This window comes from Octopus sinensis, linkage group LG4, assembly GCF_006345805.1.
Source record: "Octopus sinensis linkage group LG4, ASM634580v1, whole genome shotgun sequence".
Taxonomy (NCBI): Eukaryota; Metazoa; Mollusca; class Cephalopoda; order Octopoda; family Octopodidae; genus Octopus; species Octopus sinensis.
The window spans coordinates 20,506,284-20,529,164 of NC_043000.1; the positions used below are offsets into that span (position 1 = coordinate 20,506,284).

General features: G+C 38.0%; 1 protein-coding gene across 7 annotated transcripts in view; it reads left to right on the forward strand.

Annotated features, from left to right (window-relative positions):
* LOC115210259 overlaps nt 1–22,881 on the forward strand; it is a 206,797-nt gene that overhangs the window by 152,234 nt on the left and 31,682 nt on the right. Inside the window, exon 1 of one of the 7 annotated variants that reach the window (XM_036501876.1) lies at nt 15,018–15,222. The exons of the other annotated variants lie outside the window; for them this stretch is intronic. The gene's annotated coding sequence lies outside the window, so the exon portion shown is untranslated. Of the gene's footprint in view, nt 1–15,017; nt 15,223–22,881 lie in introns of those variants that run through there. 7 annotated transcript variants of the gene reach the window in all.

Genomic DNA, 22,881 nt, shown 5'->3' on the forward strand with positions numbered 1-22,881 from the left:
TATCAACCCTGGAATGAGGAAAGGCAAAAATTGACCTCAGCAGAATTTGAACTCAAAACATAAATGCTGCTAAACATTTTATCCAGCATGCCAATGATTCTGCCAGCTCACTGCCTTACAATGATAATAATAACAATAATAATAATAATAATAATAATAATATAGTTGATGTTGCATGAGTCTTTGACCCATGAATAGTCAAGAAGGAAGGCAAAAAGATAGATAAATACAATCCTCTTAAGTACAAAATAACACGGCTTTGGAAAAGGAAGAAGATAGTGCTGATTATTATTGTTGCCCAGTAGAACTGTTACAAAAGGTTTGCCTCCTTGGCACGGCCAGAATAATCAGGAAAGTATTAGATAGCATAGTAATGTAGGCTGCAGGCAGCAAGCCCACTATGCATGCAAGAATCCAGGAACTCCAACAAAACCTGTGATAAAGAGATGTAATAGTGGTTTCTCATTCAGGCTCAAGGCCACTGATTTTGAAGAGATGGAGGGTAGTTGATAACAATAACACCACCACTTAACAAATACATTATTTTATGGATTCCAAAAGGATAAAAGGCAAAGGTGACCTCAACAGGATTTGAACATGGTCTCTGAACTATTCAAATATATTTCTTTACTACCCACAAGGGGCTAAACAGGGACAGACGAACGGATTAAGTCGATTATATCGACCCCAGTGCGTAACTGGTACTTAATTTATCGACCCCGAAAGGATGAAAGGCAAAGTCGACCTCGGCGGAATTTGAACCCAGAACGTAACGGCAGACGAAATACGGCTACGCATTTCACCCGGCATGCTAACGATTCTGCCAGTTCGCCGCCTTTTCTGAACTATTCAAATAGCTTACCTTACATAATATATGAGATAGTCAGTACTTGTTGCTAAAAAAAGGTTTCCCTCTTCAAACAAAATGCAAACAACGTGAAATATGTGCAAGAAGCTTGATGTGAATTGTTAGTGAGACATTTTCATCGATTATTGAGCATGTAATATTAAATTGCATGAGATGAGAAGCAAGTCACCAGTAAGTTGATAAAAAATGGTGGAGTGTAAAAGACATTAACTGATAGACTGATAGACGCAGGAGATACAACTGTAGCAGACAATGAGGAAATGGTGTCATGCGCTGCCAGTGGAAAGTGACTGTGACATTGGAATACTGAGAGAAGCATGAGAAGTGATGTGATTGGATTTCGAGATGCTAGGTGTCACAGGTAAGATGACATAAAGATAAAGGTGAGGAGTGATATGCTATACTGTAGTCATCTAATTCCTGCCATCAGGGGGGAAAAAAAGAGGTGTTAAAACATTGCTGATAATAAGATGAAGGAAGATATGTATACGCATATACATATATACACATCATCATCGTTTAACATCTGTTTTCCATACTAGCATGGGTTGGAGCTAGCATGTGTATTTGTGTGTCCATGCGTGTGTGTGTGTGTGTGTGCACATATGGTAATGGCAAACAGGTTTATATATTTGAGCCATGGTGTTGTTCAATCAGATTTCAAAGAAGCCTCGTCTCAATCCATTGATGTCTATAGTTCACCAAAACCCCAATTAAATGAGCTTAGGCAAGTGTCTTCTACTATAGCCTTGGGCTGACCAAAGCTTTGTAAGTGGATTTGATAGATGGAAACTGAAAGAAGCCTGTTGTATACATGTGTGTATATATGTGTGTGTGTGTGTGTGTGTTCCCCCCCCCCACCACCACCACCATCACTTGAAAACTGATGTTGGCATGTTTACATCCCTATAATTTAGTGGTTCAGCAAAAGAGACTGATAGGATAAGTACTAGGCTTACAAAGAATAAGTCCTGGGGTTGATTTGTTTGACTAAAGGTGGTGCTCCAGCATGGGTGCATTCAAATAGCTGAAACAAATAAAAGAATAATATGTAATTCTGCTTACTCTACTTATGATCAAATACATATTGGACTCTACACATTCTCACACAAGAGTTAATTGAGTCTTTTGTAATTTATACAAGAAATAATTATTAATTATATATAAGCACTGGCATGGCTGTGTGGTAAGAAGTTTGCTCCCCAGCCACATAGTTTTAGGTTCAGTCCCACTGCTGGGCATCTTGGGCAAGTGTCTTCTCCTTTAATTCACAGTTGATCAAAGCCTTGTTCAGTCAGTGGTAAGACATTTATTTCTTAATCGCATAGTTCTGGGTTCAGTCTCATTGCATGACACCTTGGGCAAGTGTCTTCTGCTGTAGCTGATCAAAGCACTGTGAGCAGGTTTGGCAAACAGAAACTGAAAGAAGCCTACCAAATGTGACTTGTGTTTGACCCCAACCACCACTTGACAACTGGTGTTGGTTTGTTTATGTCCCTATAACTTAACGTTTCAGTGAAAGAGACCGATAAAATAGGTACCAGGCTTTAAAAAAATAAATAAGTCCTGCAGTCAATTAATTTGACTAAACATTCTTCAAGACGGTGGCCCAGCATGGCCATTGTCTAATGACTAACGCATATGGTAAAAGAAAAAGATATATACTCTCTCTTTTACTTGTTTCAGTCATGTGACTGTGGCCATGCTGGAGCACTGCCTTTAGTCAAGCAAATCGACCCCCAGGACTTATACTTTGTAAACCTAGTACTTATTCTATCGGTCTCTTTTGCTGAACCGCTAAGTTACAGGGACGTAAACACACCAGCATAGGTTGTCAAGTGATGTTGGAGCAACAAACACAGACACACAAATACACACATACACACACACACACACACACACACACACACACACACACACACACACACACACATACACATATATATGATGGGCTTCTTTCAGTTTCTGTCTACCAAATCCACTCACAAGGCTTTGGTGGCCTGAGGCTATAGTAGAAGTTACTTGCCCAAGGTGCCATGCAGTGGAACTGAACCTGGAACCATGTGGTTCGTAAGCAAGCTACTTACAACACAGCCACTCCTACACCTATATATATATATATATATATATATATATCATCATTGCCATTATCATCATCATTTAATACCTGTTTTCCATGTTGACATAGATTGACTAGTTTGACAAGATCCAGCAAGCTGCAGATCTTTGCTGGGTGTCTCCTCTGACATGGTATCTATTTTTGGATGACCTTCCTAACACCAATCACTATATATTTACAGTTGGCTTGCATAGTTTCACTTTCATTTGATTTTAAACTATTCTCTTCATTATGCTCTTTCCATTTCATCTTCCATTAGTTTACTTTCAATTCCCTGTGACAAAAACATGTTAGACCACATACTAAATTAGCACTTAAGTCAGGTTTAGTTTTCTACTTTAAAAAGAAAATACATTTTGTTAAATGTTACTAAGGAATAATAATAGAGTATGAAATGTCAAACCAAAAATGGACAAGAAAGTCAAATTAGAAATGAAAATTGAAAATTTTAATCAGCTTTGAAATGGGAATGGATCAACAGAAACTCTGAAATAATTTAATATTCATGAAGAAACTGTTGGAACAATTAAAGGAAACAAAGAAATGAAATTAGAGCAAATATAATTGCAGGATTTTCATGAAGTTCAACTCACACATCACACATACATACTCTTTTACTTGTTTCAGTCATTTGACTGAGGCCATGCTGGAGCACCACCTTTAGTTGAGCAAATCGACTCCAGGACTTATTCTTTGTAAGACTAGTACTTATTCTATCACTCTCTTTTGCCGAACCACTAAGTTACGGGGACGTAAACACACTGGCATCGGTTGTCAAGCAATGTTGGGGGGGACACAGACACACAAATATATACACACACATACATACATACATATATATATATATATATTATATATATATATATATATATATACATATACATATATACGACGGGCTTCTTTCAGTTTCTGTCTACCAAATCCACTCACAAGGCTTTGGTCGGTCCAAGGCTATAGTAGAAGACACTTGCCCAAGGTGCCATGCAGAGGGACTGAACCCAGAACCATGTGGTTTGTAAGCAAGCTACTTACCACACAGCTACTCCTACGCCTATACATGATGGAAACAATGTGGAATTGCAATGGCCCAGTGGTTAGGGTGGTGGACTCAGTCATAGGATCGCAGTTTCGATTCCCAGATTGGGTGTTGTGAGTGTTTATTGAGCAAAAACACCTAAATCTCCACGAGGCACCAGCTGTATTCGTTCACCACAATTTTCTCTCACTCTTTCTTCCTGTTTCTGCTGTACTTGTATCTCAAAGGGCCAACCTTGTCCCACTCTGTGTCTTGCTGAATCTCCCCGAGAACAATATTAACGGTACACGAGTCTGTGGAGTGCTCAGCCACTTGCACATTAATTTCACGAGCAGGCTGTTCCATTCTTTTACTTGTTTCATATTCTTTTACTTGTTTCAGTCATTTGACTTTGGCCATGCTGGAGCACCGCCTTTAGTCGAGCAAATCGACCCCAGGATTTATTCTTTGTAAGCCTAGTACTTATTCTATCAGTCTCTTTTGCCAAACTGCTAAGTTACGGGGATATAAACACACCAGCATTGGTTGTCAAGCGATTTGGGGGGGACAAACACAGACACACAAACACACACATACATATTATATATATATATATATATACACAACAAATTTTCTTCCAGTTTCCGTCTACCAAATCCACTCACAAGGCTCTGGTCTGTCTGAGGCTACAGTAGAAGACACTTGCCCAAAGTGCCACATAGTGGGAATGAACCTGGAACCATGTGGTTCATAAGCAAACTACTTACCACACAGCTACTCCTGAAACTTTCTGTGTTAAAGTAATCTAAATTAAAACCTTCCATCAAAATTTCCTGTTAATTTATGCTCCCAACACCAGTTTAATAACTACAAAATTATTTGGTTAAATTTTCCCTTATTTTCAAGAAGAATTGAATCACTAGGTGAGACAAGCTGACACTGAATCAGCTTTGCTGACTGACAGGTGACGGTCGTTTAGAGGATGCGCGGGCTAAGACTATGCACTTTCACTAGTTAGTTATGGTGAGACAGTGTCACGTGACAACTTGCTAGGGCTGCCTGCTGGAGCCCAGCGGCAGGTATTTAAAGGGAAAAATTTGACAAGTCAGTCAGTCACCGACTGACACTCGCTGACGATACATCAGAGAGGCCAGGAAACAGACGATAGAAGAAGAAAGAAGACATGCACCCAACACCAGAGCTGAAGACACCTCCAAAAGGGGGGCCTCGCCATGTCAAAACGGTAGAGGAGTAGGGGCCGAAACTGGACGTGGTTCCTCCTGATGATGTCTTGAGCTAACTGGATCCTATAAAGGAGCTGTTGTGGCAGCAGACCACGAAACACGGTTGTAATTCCTCCGCAGTGCATTTCAATAGAAATATGGTAACAAAAAGGTTAATAACAACAAAGTTATTCCACTAAATTCTTCATTATTTTCAAAAGTGATTGGAAACAAGACTGTGTATTTCAACAGAAATATGAAGCTAATGTTAATGAGTATTTGGTGAAAACTTGTCATATTTCTGATGGCAGAAATTGGCTGTGACACAGGAATACAGTACAAACTTCAAATATATTCCATCCAACCAGATTTTTCTTTTACTTTTTCTACATAATACATTAGCTTGGAACATTGTCAATTTTATTTCTCCAATATATTGACTTCACTTTTCTGGCAGAAGAGCATTGGAAAGAATGCTTGGCTGGTAAATTGGCAGAGTCATTAGTGGTGCCAGATTGTCACACAGTTTCTGGTCTGTTTCTCCCTGTGCTCGGAGTTCAAATCCCACCAAAGTCAACTTTACATTTCATTTTTGTAGGGGTCAATATAAACATACTAATCCAATACAGTGCAGTGGATTAGCAGAACTGTAAGAACATCAGAACAAATACCTTGTGGTATTTGTTTCAGCTTTTTGCATTCTGAGTTCTAATCCCACTGTGGCCTGCACTGGTGATAGACTTAATCCATTGCCTGGATTATCACTCCCACTTAGAACCCTGAGTGCTTTTAGTAGTCTCCTATTGCAGGCATTCAAGCTAGGCTCCAGTTTGAGAACATCTCTCCCTACCGCCCACCAGTTTCAGAGACCCTATAACGAGTCAAGGGCACTGACTACCTCCCCTCCCTGCCTCGACTAAAAGGTTGAATAATACTGCTTTCATGACGATCAACAATCATTGAGGATAACAATTTATTCTTCCCCATTCATATTTTTATACCATCATCATCATCGTCATCATTTAACATCTACTTGTCCATGCTTGCATTGGTCAAATGGTATTTAGCCAGAGGCCCACCCAGTTCTCAACTATCACCTGTTTCCAAGCAAAGTAATATTTCCCTGTGGCCAGACATTTTTTCCACTGATACCTGAAAATGAACTACCCCATTTATATGACAGTAATGCTTATTTACAACCACCACATGATGTCAACACAATGTGCACACACACACACACACACACACACACACACACACATACAAATACACATTCATACATACATACAAATATATATCACTGTCATCATCATCATCATCATTTAACATTTGCTTTCCATGCTGGCATGGGTTGAATGGTCTGACAGGAGCTGGCAAGCCGGAAGACAGCACCAGACATCACTGTCTATTTAGGCATGGTTTTTATGGCTGGATGTCCTTCCTAACACCAACCACTTCACAGAGTGGACAGTGCTTTTTAAGTGGCACCAGCATTGGCAAAGTCTAATTTGGCATGATTTTTACCTTCCAAATGCCAACCATTTTACAATGTGGACTGCATTCTTTTTACATGGCACCAGCACTGGCAGGGTCACCAGCTTCTTTCAGTTTCCATCAACCAAATCCACTAACAAGGCTTTGGCCAGCTTGAAATTATAGTAGAAGCTATAGTAGAAGACATTTGCCAAAGTGCTGCACAATCAAACTAAATCTGAGACCAGATGGTTGGGAGGCAAACCTTCTTAGCCACACAACCACATCTACACCTTGAAATATTATATGGCAATTCTAACCACTTCACCTTCATACCTCATATTTAAATACAGCAAAGATACTGGAGTTTCAAATACAGCAAAGATACTTGGAGGCATTGTTATCATAAGCCTAAAAATATTTTAGCACCCATAAACACATAATAATAAATAGGTTTTTTTTTCTTTCTTTTAAACTTCATTTTTAAAAACATGATACTTAAGTGCAATTTAAAACACCGAAAAATCACTGACAGAAATATTTATGTAAATATGATGAAATGAATAAAGAAGTTTTTACTTCATATCAACATCATCATCATCATCATTTAACATCTGTATATATATATATGTTTATATATAAATAATCAGAAACTGAAGAAGCTGAACTGAAAAGTGAATTTATGGTAATGCCAATATTATCTTACTACAAAGCTGACTAACAAATATTGATGAATATGTCTGTATTAGGCATGCTGTGTTCGAAATGGATTTCCTTTGAAGAATTTCTGTAGTTCTTGCTAGCTTCCTCTAGTGATTTGAAATAAAACTCATGATAATTGTAATTATTAAAGAAGAAATGTTCAACGAATGCTATTTTGTATTGCGAATATTCAAAGCATGGATAAAATCTCCAGTAAAGTAAGTATAAGAAGACCATGAAATGGGGTGGTTGTGCAATATGAAAGAATAATTGGAGGGAGAGAGATTATGGAAAATTTGATGTTGGCAGATTATCAAGAAAGATGGAGGGATGGTGTTATATATCTTGCTCTATGTCTACAGCCTTCCCAGAATATAGATTTTGATTGATTGGCTGGTTCGGTAAATAGGAGTATAGTAATTATGGCTTTAAGATTGTAACAGCTAGAAAAGGAAACCACTGAAATGGTAGTCGATTTTACTCAAAATTTATTTGTCTTTTCTACTTAATTTATACCATCTGACCTCACCAGTGATGGTGCCACGTAAAAAGCTACCCAGTCCAATCTGTAAAGGAGCTGGTATTGGAGAGGGCATCCAACCATGAAAACCATGCCAAGACAGACCTCAGCAGTGCTGGTGCCACATAAAAAACACCCAGTCCTCTCTGTGAAATGGTTGATGTTGATAAGGCAGCGAGCTGGCAGAAACGTTAGCACGCCAGGCAAAATGCTTAGCGGTATTTCGTCTGCCACTATGTTCTTAGTTCAAATTCCGCTGAGGTCAACTTTACCTTTCATCTTTTCGGGATCAATTAAATAAGTACCAATTATGCACTGGGGTCAATATCATCGACTTAATCCGTTTGTCTGTCTTTGTTTGTCCTTCCTGTGTTTAGCCCCTTGTAGGTAGTAAAGAAATAGGTTGATGTTGAGAAGGGCATCCAGCCATAGGAGCCATGCTGGGACAGACAGTAGAGCTTGGTGTTGTCCTCTGGCTTACCAACTCCTGTCAAACTATCCAATCCATGCCAGCATGGAAGGTGGATGTTAAATGATGATGATGATGACGATGATCATCTGGAGATCTTAGTACTTAGTGCTTCTAGCCCACTCAGTGAAACCTCTATCTTCATGTCTAAACACAAAACAAAGTCAATAAGATTCACTGGGTGTTGAAACTCATTCAATCTAATCTCATGGATCCTCAAAGATTCACATTTAACAAATTACATTCTCTCGCTTCTACTCAACATTTCAATGTGCATCTTCCAAGTTATCATGAAAATCACTTTTCATCTGAAGGATTCAATTTATTTTATTCCATTTCCCCCTGTAATATCACTTCATCTCTCCTTCCGTTGTTGTCAGACCTTAATCTGAAGTTTAGCATCAATAAAATTGTTTTTGACAATTCTTTTCATCCATTCTTCAAATAATGATACTACCTTCATCTTCACAATAGCAGGTCTTTTGATTGTCTGCACGGATCAATTCTATTTGTTCTCCTTGGAAATATCATGAGAATATAAGATATATGTATATCTGTGTGGAGATGAATTTAATAAATATGGATAAACGCATGGCAAGGAAATCGAATGACTTATTCTAAAATACACTGCTGCTTTTCCATTTTTGCAGTGATTGATGAGCCTGTAATTTCAAATATTCACGTTGGATAATGGTAGTTCAAGATAAATATGTTTGAAAAAGAAAATGATATGATCACAGACATAGAGCATTTCAGCACAGGTCTGCCTGATCAAAGCTGATCTAAGGGTAAACAACACAACAACAATTTTACTTTTTCTAAGTCTTTGGGGAGTTTGAACTCGGCTTTATAAGCTAGTAATGCAGTTGGCAGTTTTATAGTGCTACAACTGTTTACAGAGCTGAATTATGCCATTCTGTAATATCTACAACAAGCAACTTGGTGGAATCAGCCAATGAGAATTAAGGAATTTGATCACCAACCCAATATTTTACAAGTGAATGATGAAACCTATATGTGATCACTTGACTTGCTGGGAATAGCAACCATATCGCTCTTATATTACCCTACCATCTTAAAGAAAGTAACACATTAAATAACCACTGAGCCATGCACCTTCACATATGCATATATTTATATATTATTTATAATATATATTATTTATATATATATATATATATATATATATATACACACACACATGATATTTTGACTCTCACCAACCATAAGGTGGAACCACAGAGACTACCCCTAGTGCATACCTTTCAAGTACTTGATTCTATCTGAATTTGAATTCTGTCTGAATCCTCATTTTACTATGCACACTTGTGTAGATGTGAAGAGAAGGTTAAGCTTTGGATAATTGCTGAAAGAATAGATAGAACTTTTGACCTTATCACTGGGACCCAAACACCCTCGCCACTAAGCCACAAGAAATAGATCTCCTTTGATCATAAGTCTGATCGATCAGAGAGCTAAACAACAACAACAGCAGCAGTGGAAGATTTCAAGAGGAACAAACTATTGATGCCAGTGGCTATTGTGCATGACAATGCTAAGTACTCTCCATAGACAACAGCTCTTGTAAATCTCCTCCACACATAGGAGAGGAATCTATATGGTTGTAAGTGCAGTCCTCATTCCCCATTGCAGTTCTTTCTATATATATATATATATATATATATATATACATACAGAATAGTTACCATACTGTAGCAACTTCTGTTCAATAGATCTGCAAGCTTTCAGTTATGCAGTGGTAGAAGCATACATACACACACACACACACATACTCATACAAACATATGCAGATATACTTATTCATGGATACATGTAAATCAAACACATCCATGTGTTAAATATTAACTATGTTTAGTGTAAATATTTGTCTTCTATTTTCTATAAAATGTCTTACAGTAACAAACTAACTCTCTCTCCCTCTCTCTCGCTTTCCCTCTCTCTCTCTCTACCCCCTATTGATTTCCTTAATCAACAATTTCTCTTGCTCTCTTTTATCAAAATCTTAAATTATCCTAGTCGTAAGGTCATATTTGTTTTGTTTCCCTGCCAGAATATCTGTCCATTCTTTTATGCAATTACCCAATGTTTATCAATCTGTTTACATATACACACACATGTAACTATGCCTGTATTTATACACAGATCTATATATACATACTAGCAGTATCGCCTGGCGTTGCTCGGGTTTGTAAGGGAAATAACTATATAAGCATTTTTAGAGATGTAAAGTATAATAGCCATCTCAATATGGCTAACCACAAAGGTGTTACTGTAGCTTTTTACGTTCTGAGATTTAAAAATACATTTTTAGAGAGTTACTTCCCTTATATAATAGCAAAAAAATGCATTAAAAATGGGAAAAAATTATGGTAAATTTTTTTTTAAATCGTAGACTCATCGTAGACGCGTGCTAATACCCAGAAGGGCTCGATATGAATCCCGACTATAAGATACCTGCTTTTGGTTACAGTGCACCGCACAATGTGGGAGTAGTTAGGAATCTAAATTGTAGGAGACAGACACACAACTTCACTTTTATATATAAAGATATATGGACTCTGCATGTATGTGTGTATGTATAAACACACCCAAGATCACACGCATTCACAGATATGGGTTGTGTGCATGCATGTGTGTGTGTATGCATGTGTATAGATACATAAGGGAGAGTAAAAAATTATATGCACTCTTGTTTTTTCAATGTATTTACACAAAAGCAAAGAATAAACAAGTACGTAATTTCTCTATATTGTCCCCTTCCTTTTTCATGCACTTGGTCCCATGGTCCATCAGCTTGTGTATTCCCTCCAAGAAGATTTTTGGTTGGTCATGCTACCATTTATGCATCAATTCCTTATCTTTGAGCAGTCCTAAGATATGATAGTCAGAAGGGGCAAGATCCTGGCTGTAGACAGGGCTCTCCAACACCTCAAAATCCAATTAGTTAATGATTTCAATTGTCAGGGCAGCAGCGTGTAGGTGTGCATTGTCGTGCAACAACACGACTTTCTTCAATAATATGCTTCAGCATTTGGTGCAAATTGCTGGCTTCAGTTTTTTGGCCAGCAAAGCACTGTACCATACACCATTGATTATACACTACTTTTCCAGAGAAATCGGATCACTGCTCTTTGTTCTTCTTTGATGTACATTGCAAGCGGAGTGGCCATGCTTACACTGGAAAGCCAGAAAGAAAAATGGCATGATCAGGCTCAAACTTAGATCACATGGCCACAATAGTACCAACTATAAGCACAAATGCGCAGAAGGCAGCGTGACCATAATAAAGATATGTTATGGTGAAAGTGAGGATAATTTTGACTTCTCCTCGTATTCTTTTACTTGGTTCAGTCATTTTTCAAACTTCATTTCTAATCGTTCAACATGCTTGACCGCTAAATCTCCATGTTTTCTTTCATTCTCTCTCTGTTTATTTTCTCTTATTCCCTTCTATTGAAACATAAAAGACTTTTTCATTTTCTTGAGTGTCAAACTTATACACCTGCTTGTTGTTCATACACCTGTCTTTGTCTTTTATCTTTCTATAAATTCTAACTATATATTATACGCACACATGGTCACCTCAGTTTTATCCTGCTTTAACTTTATACTCTTTGTACTTGCATATCTTAACTACTTTCCGAACGTTCTACACCTCTCGTCTACATACCAGCATTCCACCCAGATTACCACTGGAGATACTAACTCTACTTTCACCGATTTCACATGATTTTTATGGTTGGATACCCTCCTTAATGCTAGCCACTTTACTGAGTGTACTGGGTGCTTTTTATTTGACGCCAGCACAGTTGCTTTTTACATGGGGCTAGCACATATATATAAGGTGCAGTGAATTGTCAGGGCCATTAGTCTCAGAAAGCATGCCTTGGTGTCTTACTTTCAGCTCTTTACATTCTGAGTTCAAATCCCATCAAGGTCAACTTGTCATTTCAGTCAAGAAGTACTGGGATTGATGTAACAGACTAACCCATCCCCTCAAAATTACTTTTCCTTGTGCCTGTATCAGAAATGATGCTTTTTCTCTAGAGCCAGCCATCGTCCACAAAAGTGTATAGTTTAGTAGCACATGCCATGCTTTCATAAATTGTTTTAGGTGCCTATGTTGTTGGGAGCAGACATAAACATCCTTTTGACTTTCCCTCCTTCTGACTCTGTGACACATCTGAGCTGTGACAGCTGGAAGGAGAGAGGGGGAATGTTGCTCCAACACTTACCTTATACTCGTTTCAGGTGAGTAAACCGGAAAAATATGAAATGAAGTGTTATATCTATAACTAGATAGGTGGATAGAAGAAGAGATAGGTAGATAGACAGGTAGATAGACAGGTAGATAGATAGATTGATAGGTAGGTAGGTAGATAGGTAGACAGGTAGCTAAATAGATAGACAGGTAGATAGATAGATAAGTTTCTTTATTGGCCACACAGGGCTGCACACAGATGGGACAAATTACAAGGTAGAGCTTTTCTTTTGGGGGATGAAAAGAAAAAGACAGGTAGATAGATAGATAGATAGACAGGTAGATAGATAAATTGATGGATGGGCAAGCAGATCCATGAGAAAGAGAAAGAGTGAGAGAGAGATAAATAGATAGATACATAAAGAAATAGGTAGCGCTATTTTAGAACATTGTGAGCACTGAAAGTATTACGCAATGAAATATCTATTTTACAAGCAAAACATAGCTACTAAAACGAGTCATTTCCTCTCTCTCTCTCTTTTATGTTAAACAAAAAAATGAAAGGTAGTCAAGACAAACTCATAATGTTCAGCAATCTGCAATAATAATAATAAATAAATAAATTTAAAAATTGAAACATAAAAGATAAAAGATTTAAAAATTGATAAAATAAATGTTTTACATGACATGAGGAAAACTGATTTCTGACATATTTTGAGAGGAAATGACAAATGTGTTGGAAGTCTGTCAATGACATTAGGAACTGAAAGAAAGAGACCATGTTATATATGCTCTCTCTCTCTCTCTCTCTCTCTCTCTCTCTCTCTCTCTCTCTCTCTCTCTCTCTCTTTCCCTCTATATACTCTTTTACTCTTTTACATGTTTCAGTCATTTGACTGCGGCCATGCTGGAGCACCACCTTTAATCAAGCAACTCGACCCCGGGACTTATTTTTTTGTAAGCCCAGTACTTATTCTATCGGCCTCTTTTGCCGAACCGCTAAGTAACGGGGACATAAACACACCAGCATCGGTTGTCAAGCAATGCTAGGGGGACAGACACACAAACACACACATGCATATATATATATATACATTTATACGACGGGCTTCTTTCAGTTTCCGTCTACCAAATCCACACAGCCACTCCTGCGCCATATCTCCACCTATCTATCGATATCTATCTATTTATCTATCTATTCATTCATCTATCTCTCTAACTAGCTACCAATATCTGACTATCTGTCTATCTATCTCACCAAATAGTTTTCCAGCAGTTTTGATGCTAACCATTCCAGTTATTCAATCAACGGAACTCCCTGCTCTTTGAATCAGCATCTAAGTAGCAGAGTACTTCACAGACACCAATACCTTCAACATAATTCTTAGCCAGAATCTGTATGATACAGTGTGTGTGTGTGTGTGTGTGTGCGCGCGCACGCTCTTTACTCTTGTATTTGTTTCAGTCATTTGACTGCGGCCATGCTGGAGCACCGCCTTTTGTCAAATCAAATCGACCCCAGGACTTATTCTTTTGTAAGCCTAGTACTTATTTTATCGGTCTCTTTTGCCAAACCGCTAAGTTACAGGGACGTAAACACACCAGCATCGGTTGTCAAGCGACGTTGGGGGTACAAACACAGACACACAAACACACACACACACACATATATTTATATATGCATATACATATATACGATGGGCTTCTTTCAGTTTCCATCTACCAAATTCACTCACAAGGCTTTGGTCAGCCTGAGGCTATAGTAGAAGACACTTGCCCAAGGTGCCACGCAGTGGGACTGAACCCAGAATCATGTGGTTCATAAGCAAGCTACTTACCATAACTGTTTTTGACAGTTGTTGTACTGATGAAGGCTAATGAACCAGAAATACATGTCCATGACTGTCCTCTTGTCTCCAGACAATAAGCCTATTCTTTGCCTTAAAGGTATGTCTATTTTGAAGAACCATTAGCTCTCCAGGCGAAATGCTTTGTGGTATTTCGTCTGCCGTTACGTTGTGAGTTCAAATTCCACCAAGGTTGACTTTGCCTTTCATCCTTTCGGGGTCGATAAATTAAGTACCAGTTACGCACTGAGGTCGATGTAATCGACTTAATACCTATGTCTGTCCTTGTTTGTCCCCTATATGTTTAGCCCCTTGTGGGTAATAAAGAAATAGGTATGTCTATTCTGAGGAATTCTTGAATCTTGAGGTTACCTCCCCTTCTCAAGTGAAGCTGGTCTTAATTGTCATTTGGTAATTATGATACATCCTCCAGAGGCAGAGGTAATTTTAATAAATCAAGAATTTATTTTGTATGGTATTCAATATAACTGAATTTGTCTATGTTCCTCAAAGAAACTTTTTCTATTTTCTTTTCTTTCTCAGCAAGGGACAGTAGATTACAATTCATCAATGCAAACTAACTAGATATTTTCCTAAATCCTTTTTTCAGAGCACTATAATATATATTTCCAGATCAAATACTACCTAGGATAAAGCATAACATTGGTGAAGGGGTACGAATTCCCTAAGCCTCCAATTGATCAACAGGTACTGCTGTACTCAATCAGCTCTGATGACTTTCATTGATTGACCAAACCAAAGAGGTATCCTCTGTATCTATCTATATATATATATAGATAGATCCCTTACTTATATAACCCAATGATGGAGCATCTACATCAGTGGTTCCCAGCCATATTTTATCTATGGACCCCTTTGATTACTATTTTATTCAGGTTCTCATGCCCCTAGCCATTCATTGTTTAATAACTAATATTATATATATACATTATTTACATCATTTACATTTCACGGATATTTGGATTGTTACATGCATCGCCTTACTAGCATCTGTGCTGGTGGCACGTGAAAAACATTCGAAGCGAGATCATTGCCAGTGCTGCTGGACTGGCTCCTGTGCAGGTGGCACATAAAAAACACCATCTGAGCATGGTCATTGCCAGTACTGCCTGACTGGCCCTTGTGCCGGTGGCACATAAGAGCACCCACTACACTCTCAGTGGTTGGCGTTAGGAAGGGCATCCAGCTGTAGAAACTCTGCCAGATCAGATTGGAGTCTGGTGCAGCCATCTGGTTCGCCAGACCTCTGTCAAATCGTCCAACCCATGCCAGCATGGAAAGCAGACGTTAAACGATGATGATGATAATTGTCCTCATCTTGTTTGTTGTTAACACAATGTTTTGGCTGATATACCCTCCAGCCTTCATCAGGTGTCTTGGGGAAATTTTAAACTTGGGTTCTCATTCCTAGTGGTTAAGAGTGCAGGCTACTAACCCCAAGATTCCAAGTTTGTTTCCAGACAGTGACCTCAATAATAATAATAATAATAACAACAACAACATCGAAAAATACCTTAGAAATGAGAACCCAGGTTCCAAATTTCCCCAAGGCACCTGATGAAGGCTGGAGGATATATCAGCCGAAACATTGTGTTAACAACAAACAAGATGATGACAAATATCCATCAAAGGTAAATAATGTATATAATTCCTCATATCTTAAATATAGAACTGTAATATTATAGATACTTATTTCAAAATTTTTATTTTGCTTATCAAACTATGTAAAACATCAAATACATTTAAAGCAAAATTTTTTCATGGACCCATAAAATACTATTGTGGACCCTATTTACTATTTTGCTTGTGTGGACCCCCAAAATCTTATATGGACCCTGGTTGAGAACCACTGACCCACATCATCACTTAATATGTTAGAAATAGCAGTCAAATCTCCCTCAAACAACACCCTTTACCATCTTAAAACAGAAAGAACATATTGGATAATGTAGTGCTAGACACAGTTATACTTTGGCTGGGAAAACACAGAACGATTATACCTATTTCTTAACTACCCACAAGGGGCTAAACACAGAGAGGACAAACAAGGACAGACAAACAGATAAAGTCGATTATATATCGACCCCAGTGTGTAAGTGGTACTTATTTAATCGACCCCAAAAGGATGAAAGGCAAAGTCGACCTCGGCAGAATTTGAACTCAGAACGTAGCGACAGACGAAATACTGCTAAGCATTTCACCCGGTGTGTGGCTCAGAGATCAGCATATTCAACTCACAATTGTAAAGTTGTGAGTTCAATTCACAGTGGTAAACTGTGTCCTTGAGCCAGACACTTTATTTCATCACATAACTCCCGTCCACTCAGCTGGCAAAAATATGTTGTACTTGTAATTCAAAGGGCCCAGCCTTGTCACATTCTGTGTCATGTTGCATCTCCCTGAGAACTACATTAAACGCAAGCATTTCTGTGGAGTGCTCAGTCACTTGCACATTAATTTCATGAGCAAGCTGTTCAGTTAATCAAATTAACTGAAATGCTCATTATTGTAACCAATGGAAATCCAGGCCACCTTTGACCTAGGCCTAGTCTGTCAAGAATCACCTAGGTCTAAACAATATCATCAAGGATAGACTGGATATTTAATCATAGCCAACATATCTGCTCATTATATCAGATATACATAACCCTTTATTTTTTTCTTCATTTCATTAATAACTAACTCTTAAAGCTATTAAATTCATTGCATCACAGTTGTCAGAATATTTTATGATTATTCCTTTCTCGACCCACTCTATCCTTTACAGCACCAGGAACATGCATAAATATCAATTAATAAAAACAGGCCTCCATAAAATCATTAGCTTCTTTGTTTATAATTGTTGTTGGTGTTGTTGTTGTTTTAAAATAATTCTCTAAAAATGGGGAATAAAATTTTCCAAATCATCAGATTTGAATTATATCTCTTTTTTTTAATTTGCATAATGAACTCAAATTTCAGTATTGGTAAATTGAATGGTAGAATTCTCTTGAGGCTAGTGTTTGAATGTTGTCAAAAAAAAAATCTCTTGTTGTATTAAAACAAACACTAAAAAGCACAAAAATATGGTAAAATGGAATGATCAAATGCTGCTGATTTATGAAAATAAAAGGAATCAAAGAGAAATTCGCATATTGAAATATTTGTAAATTATCTGTGAAACTGTTGCAAAAGTTAGAAATAAAAAGAAAAAAACACTGATGATAGGCGCAAGTATGGCTGTGTGGTTAAGATGCTTACTTGGCAACCTTGTGGTGTCAGGTTCAGTCCCACCAGTGAGCACTTGATAGAACAAATGCCAGTATTTAAAAAATAATTCCTGGGGGTCAATTTGTTTAACTAAACCCTTGAAGTTAGTATCCCAGCTTGGCCACCATCCATTGACTGAAACAAGTAAGATGATGATAACATCATCATCATCATCATCATCATCATTCGCTTTCCATGCTAGCATGGGTTGGACGATTTGACTGAGGGCTGGCGAACCAGATGGCTGCACCAGGCTCCAATCTTGATCTGGCAGAGTTTCTACAGCTGGATGCCCTTCCTAACGCCAACCACTTCAAGAGTGTAGCGCTTTTATGTGCCACCGGCATGGGAGTCAGTCAGGTGGTACTGGCAATGACCTCGCTCGAATCTTTTTACACATGCCACCGGCACAGGTGCCAGTAAGGTGATGCTGGTAACGATCACGCTCGAATGATGCCTTTTATGTGCCATGGGCACGGAAGCCAGTTAGCCGCTCTGGCAATGATCACGCTCAGATGGTGCTCTTAGCACAATGATAGTAATTCTTTCTACTATAGACACAAGGCCTGAAAGCTGAGGTGAGGGGGATATTCGATTACTTAAACCTCCGTGCTCCTTGAGTACTTACTCTATTGACCCCAGGAAGGATGAAAGGCAAAGTCCACCTCAGCAGAATTTGAACTCTGAACATTAAGACTGACAAAGTGCCGCAAAGCTATTTGCACACCATGCTAATGGTTCTGCAAGCTTGCCACCTTTAATAACAACAACAACAATAATAATAATAATTCTTTCTACTAAAGGCAAAAGGCCTGAAACTTTTGGGTAGAACATTAGTCAATTACATCGACCCCAGTGTTTCACTGGTACTTATTTTATCGACCACAAAAGGATGAAAGGAAAAGTCAACCCTGGCAGAATTTGAACTCAGAATGTAAAGATGGATGGACGAAATGCTGAAGATGGACGTAAGCATTCTGCTAGCTCACTGCCTTTAATAATAATAATGATAATAATAATCGTCATCATCTCATCATTTAACATCCATTGTCCATGTTGGCATGGGTTGGACAGTTTGACTGGGCTGGCATGCCAGAAGGCTGCGCCAGGATCCAGTCTGATTTGGTATGGTTTTCTATGGCTGGCATGATTTTCTAATGCCAAACACTGCAAGACTGGTTGGTGCTTTTAGTGAATGCTTTTACGTGCCACTAGCACGGGTGCCATTTGCATAACACTGGTATCTGCCATGACTGCGATTTTGTTTGGCTTGATAGGTCTTCTTCTCAAGCACAACATAATGCCAAAGGTCTTGGTCATTGCCTCCATGAAGCCCATCATTCGAAGGTGCTTGGCCACTTTGCCTCGTGAGGCCTGCTTGAAAGGAACTCAGCCACTTTGCCTCCATGAGGCCCAACACTCAAAAGGTACTGAGCCACTTTGCCTCCATGAGGCCCAACACTCAAAAGGTACTCAGCCACTTTGCCTCCATGAAGCCCAACATTCAAAGGTTAATTTTTTTTTACATGCCACCAGCACAGGTGCACTTGGCTTGATGGGTCCTCTTAAGCAGAGTACATCGCCAAATGTCTCAGTCATTAGTCATTGTTTCTATGAGGTTCAAAGTTTGAAGGTCGTTTCACCACCTCATCCCATGTCTTCCTGGCTCTACCTCTACCACAGGTTCCTTCCGCAGTTAAAGACCGGCACTTTTTTACACAACTGTCCTCATCCATACACATCACGTGACAATACCAGCACAGTTGTCTCTCTTGCACATCACATCTGATTCCTTTATACCTAACTTTTCTCTCAAGATGCTTACACTCTATTGAACATGCATACTGACATTGCACATCCAGCAAAGAACACTGGCTTCATTTCTCTCAAGTCTACTTGCCCATGTTTCACTGCCATGCAGCATAGCTGTTCACACACGGGCATCAAACAATCTGCCCTTCACTCTGAGAAAGAGGCCCTTTGTTGCCAGCTGGGGTAGAAGCTCTCTGAACTTTGCCCAGCCTTATCTTATTCTCACTGCTACACTCTTGGAACAACCACCTCCACTACTAACCTGATCACCTGACACAAGGCCAGCAATTTCAGAGGAGGAATTAAATTGATTACATCAACCCCAGTGTTCAGCTGGTACTTATTTTATCAACTCTGAAAGGATGAAAGGCAAAGTCAACCATTTGAACTTAGACCATGAAGACAGACAAAATGTCACTAAGCAATTTGCCCGGCATGCTAATGATTCTGCCAGGTTACTGCCTTAATAATAATAATATTAATAACAACAGGAGCACTCAAAGAGCACAAGCCTCTGCCAAGGCAACACCAACATCCTCTCAACAATTAGCCAGAGATGATTTTTAAAATGAGAATATCTGAAATAAACTCGATTGCTCTCACGAACAAGAATAGTAAAAATGAACCCAACTATTCTCAATAATTAAGTAATAAAAATGGGAAAATTATCCAGAACCCTGGATCGATTTTAAAATCTAATCAGTTCATACCAGTTGCATGGCCAAACCTCCCTGAAAGTTTCATCCAAATCCAACCAGCAATTCTTGAGATATTTTGTCCCCAGAAAAAACAAACATGACTGAAAACAATACCTCTGCCTTGAGATATTTTGTCCCCAGAAAAAACAAACATGACTGAAAACAATACCTCTGCCTTGAGATATTTTGTCCCCAGAAAAAACAAACATGACTGAAAACAATACCTCTGCCTTGAGATATTTTGTCCCCAGAAAAAACAAACATGACTGAAAACAATACCTCTGCCTTTGCTAAGGTGGAGGTAATAATAATAATAATAATAATTAACAAAACAACATTGATAAAATGTAAGGGACTAAAAAGAAGCAATGAATTAAGAGAAGAAAAGTTGTATGGAAGTGAAAAATAGATTGAACAGGAGATTCTTGGATGAAAAGGAATAAACAGGTAAAACACACACACACACATTCATATACATACACACACATGCTCACACAGAAATGCATTCATTTATGTCTCTGTTTGTCTATATAGTCATTTATTTATTTACACACACAAACATAAATATGAATTTTCAAAATAAATCTAATTTGGTTAACAAGATATTAGATTATGATAAATGAAAGAACAAGATTCAAAATTGATGACAGAAAAATGCTGAACTAAAGTTGGCAAATATTTCATTTAATAAAACAGAAGTCAATTGTTGTTAAAAACGAGATAATTCTTCCTGAAATTTAGAATTGCAATTATTTTACAAATTTCATTAAAATAATTTTACATTTTAAAGTAGGCAATATATATGCCAACAGTAACCAGAATTCTTTGCATAGAAAATTTATTGAAACATGGAAAGTATGAATGGCTGACATGTCTTTAAAAAGGACATTACAATGGTAAGATGAAAATTGGCGGTAGACCTCATGGGTATCCACAACTTCATTTTCATGACCATCTCAAGTGGTCTCTCATTTTATGCAGTGTCCCTCCCAATTGATTAGAGGCCCTGGCTGTTAACCAGAAGGCATGGAAGTCTGTGTATGATGCTGAAGTTGTGAGCCCTTTGAAACTGAATGCAGGGAAAAAAATTCTGTTGGCTAGCTTTCCTCGATTTCAGCACAACGTGTATTTATAATGAATGTATAATGAAATGTGGAAATTGACGATTTAAAGTCTGTTCTCAGCATATTGGCATAGAAATAATTTTTCTTTTGCTCTTGTTTATAAGTTGTTTATAAAATTTTAACCTTTAAAGGTATTTTAATATGCTGCCACTTTTGATGAAATTTTTTTCTGAAAAAAATGTTATCCTATATTAGTAGTGTATATATATATATATATATATATATATATATATATATATATATATATACATAGAAATGCAATAAGAGGCTTCCAAATAGGAAAGCCTTGTGCTAGAAAGAGCAGTAGAAAACTCAAAACCACCAAATAAGGATAAATTTTCGAAAGGAATGAAAATTAAAAACGTTTACCATCTCAGTTATTTCCCACACCATGGTTTCTAACTATTTCCAGCAAAAAAATATTTGCTGAAGGCTAGTTTCATCAGTGGGACAGCCTTTCGATTTCAAATACACAACACAGCCAGATCCACATGTAAAACTAACTGCTTGTATATTCTAACTTTTCAGACCACTGCACCGATGCAGATTATACCCGGCGACAGAGAGGATGCCGGTAAAAATTTCGAACAAATTTATCAGAGAATATTTAAACATAATAAATAACAATAGGGTAATAAGAAATTATTATTACCAGTGGCCTAACACAAAAACGAATTAGTCATTAGACTATATATTATTTACATAGAAATACAATAAGAGGCTTCCAAATAGGAAAGCCTTGTGCTAGAAAGAGCAGTAGAAAACTCAAAACCACCAAATAAGGATAAAAACATAAACTTGTATAAATGTGTGCATGGATGGGTGTGTGGGTGTATGTGTATGTGTGTCGCTTGTTTTGACATCATATGATGGTTGTAGAGGAGTGTCATCATTAAACAAGGTCTTTTCCAGTCTTTGATGTAAAACCTGTCTCGCCATGGAGAAATATTACCTTGCTAAGAAACAGGTAAGGACTGGCCACAAAAAGAACAAACCCACCACAACAAATTCTGTCTGACCCATATTAAAACGATGATGATGATAAGTTTTTCTACACAAGCATGACTGTGTGGTAAGAAGCTTGCATGCTAATCACATGGGTCTGGGTTCAGTCCTACTGTGTGGCACCATGGGCAAGTATCTTCTACTGTAACTTTAGGCCAATCAAAGCCTTGTGAGTGGATTTGGTAAATGGAAACTAAAAGAAGCCCATCATGTGTGTGTCTTTGTGCCTGTGTTTGTCCCTTACCACTACTTGACAACTGGTGTTGGTGTGTTTTACATCCTTGTAACTTAGGGGTTTGGCAAAAGAGACTGATAGAATAAATACCAGGTTTTAAAAAACATAAGTATTGGGGTTGATTCATTCAACTAAAGTTTCTTCATGGCAGTGCTCCAGCAGGGCCACAGTCTAATGACTGAAACAAGTAAAAGAAAGAAAAAAGATATATTATTCATATTTGATGGATATTTGTCCTCATCTTCTTTGTTGTTAAAACAACGTTTTGGCTGATATACC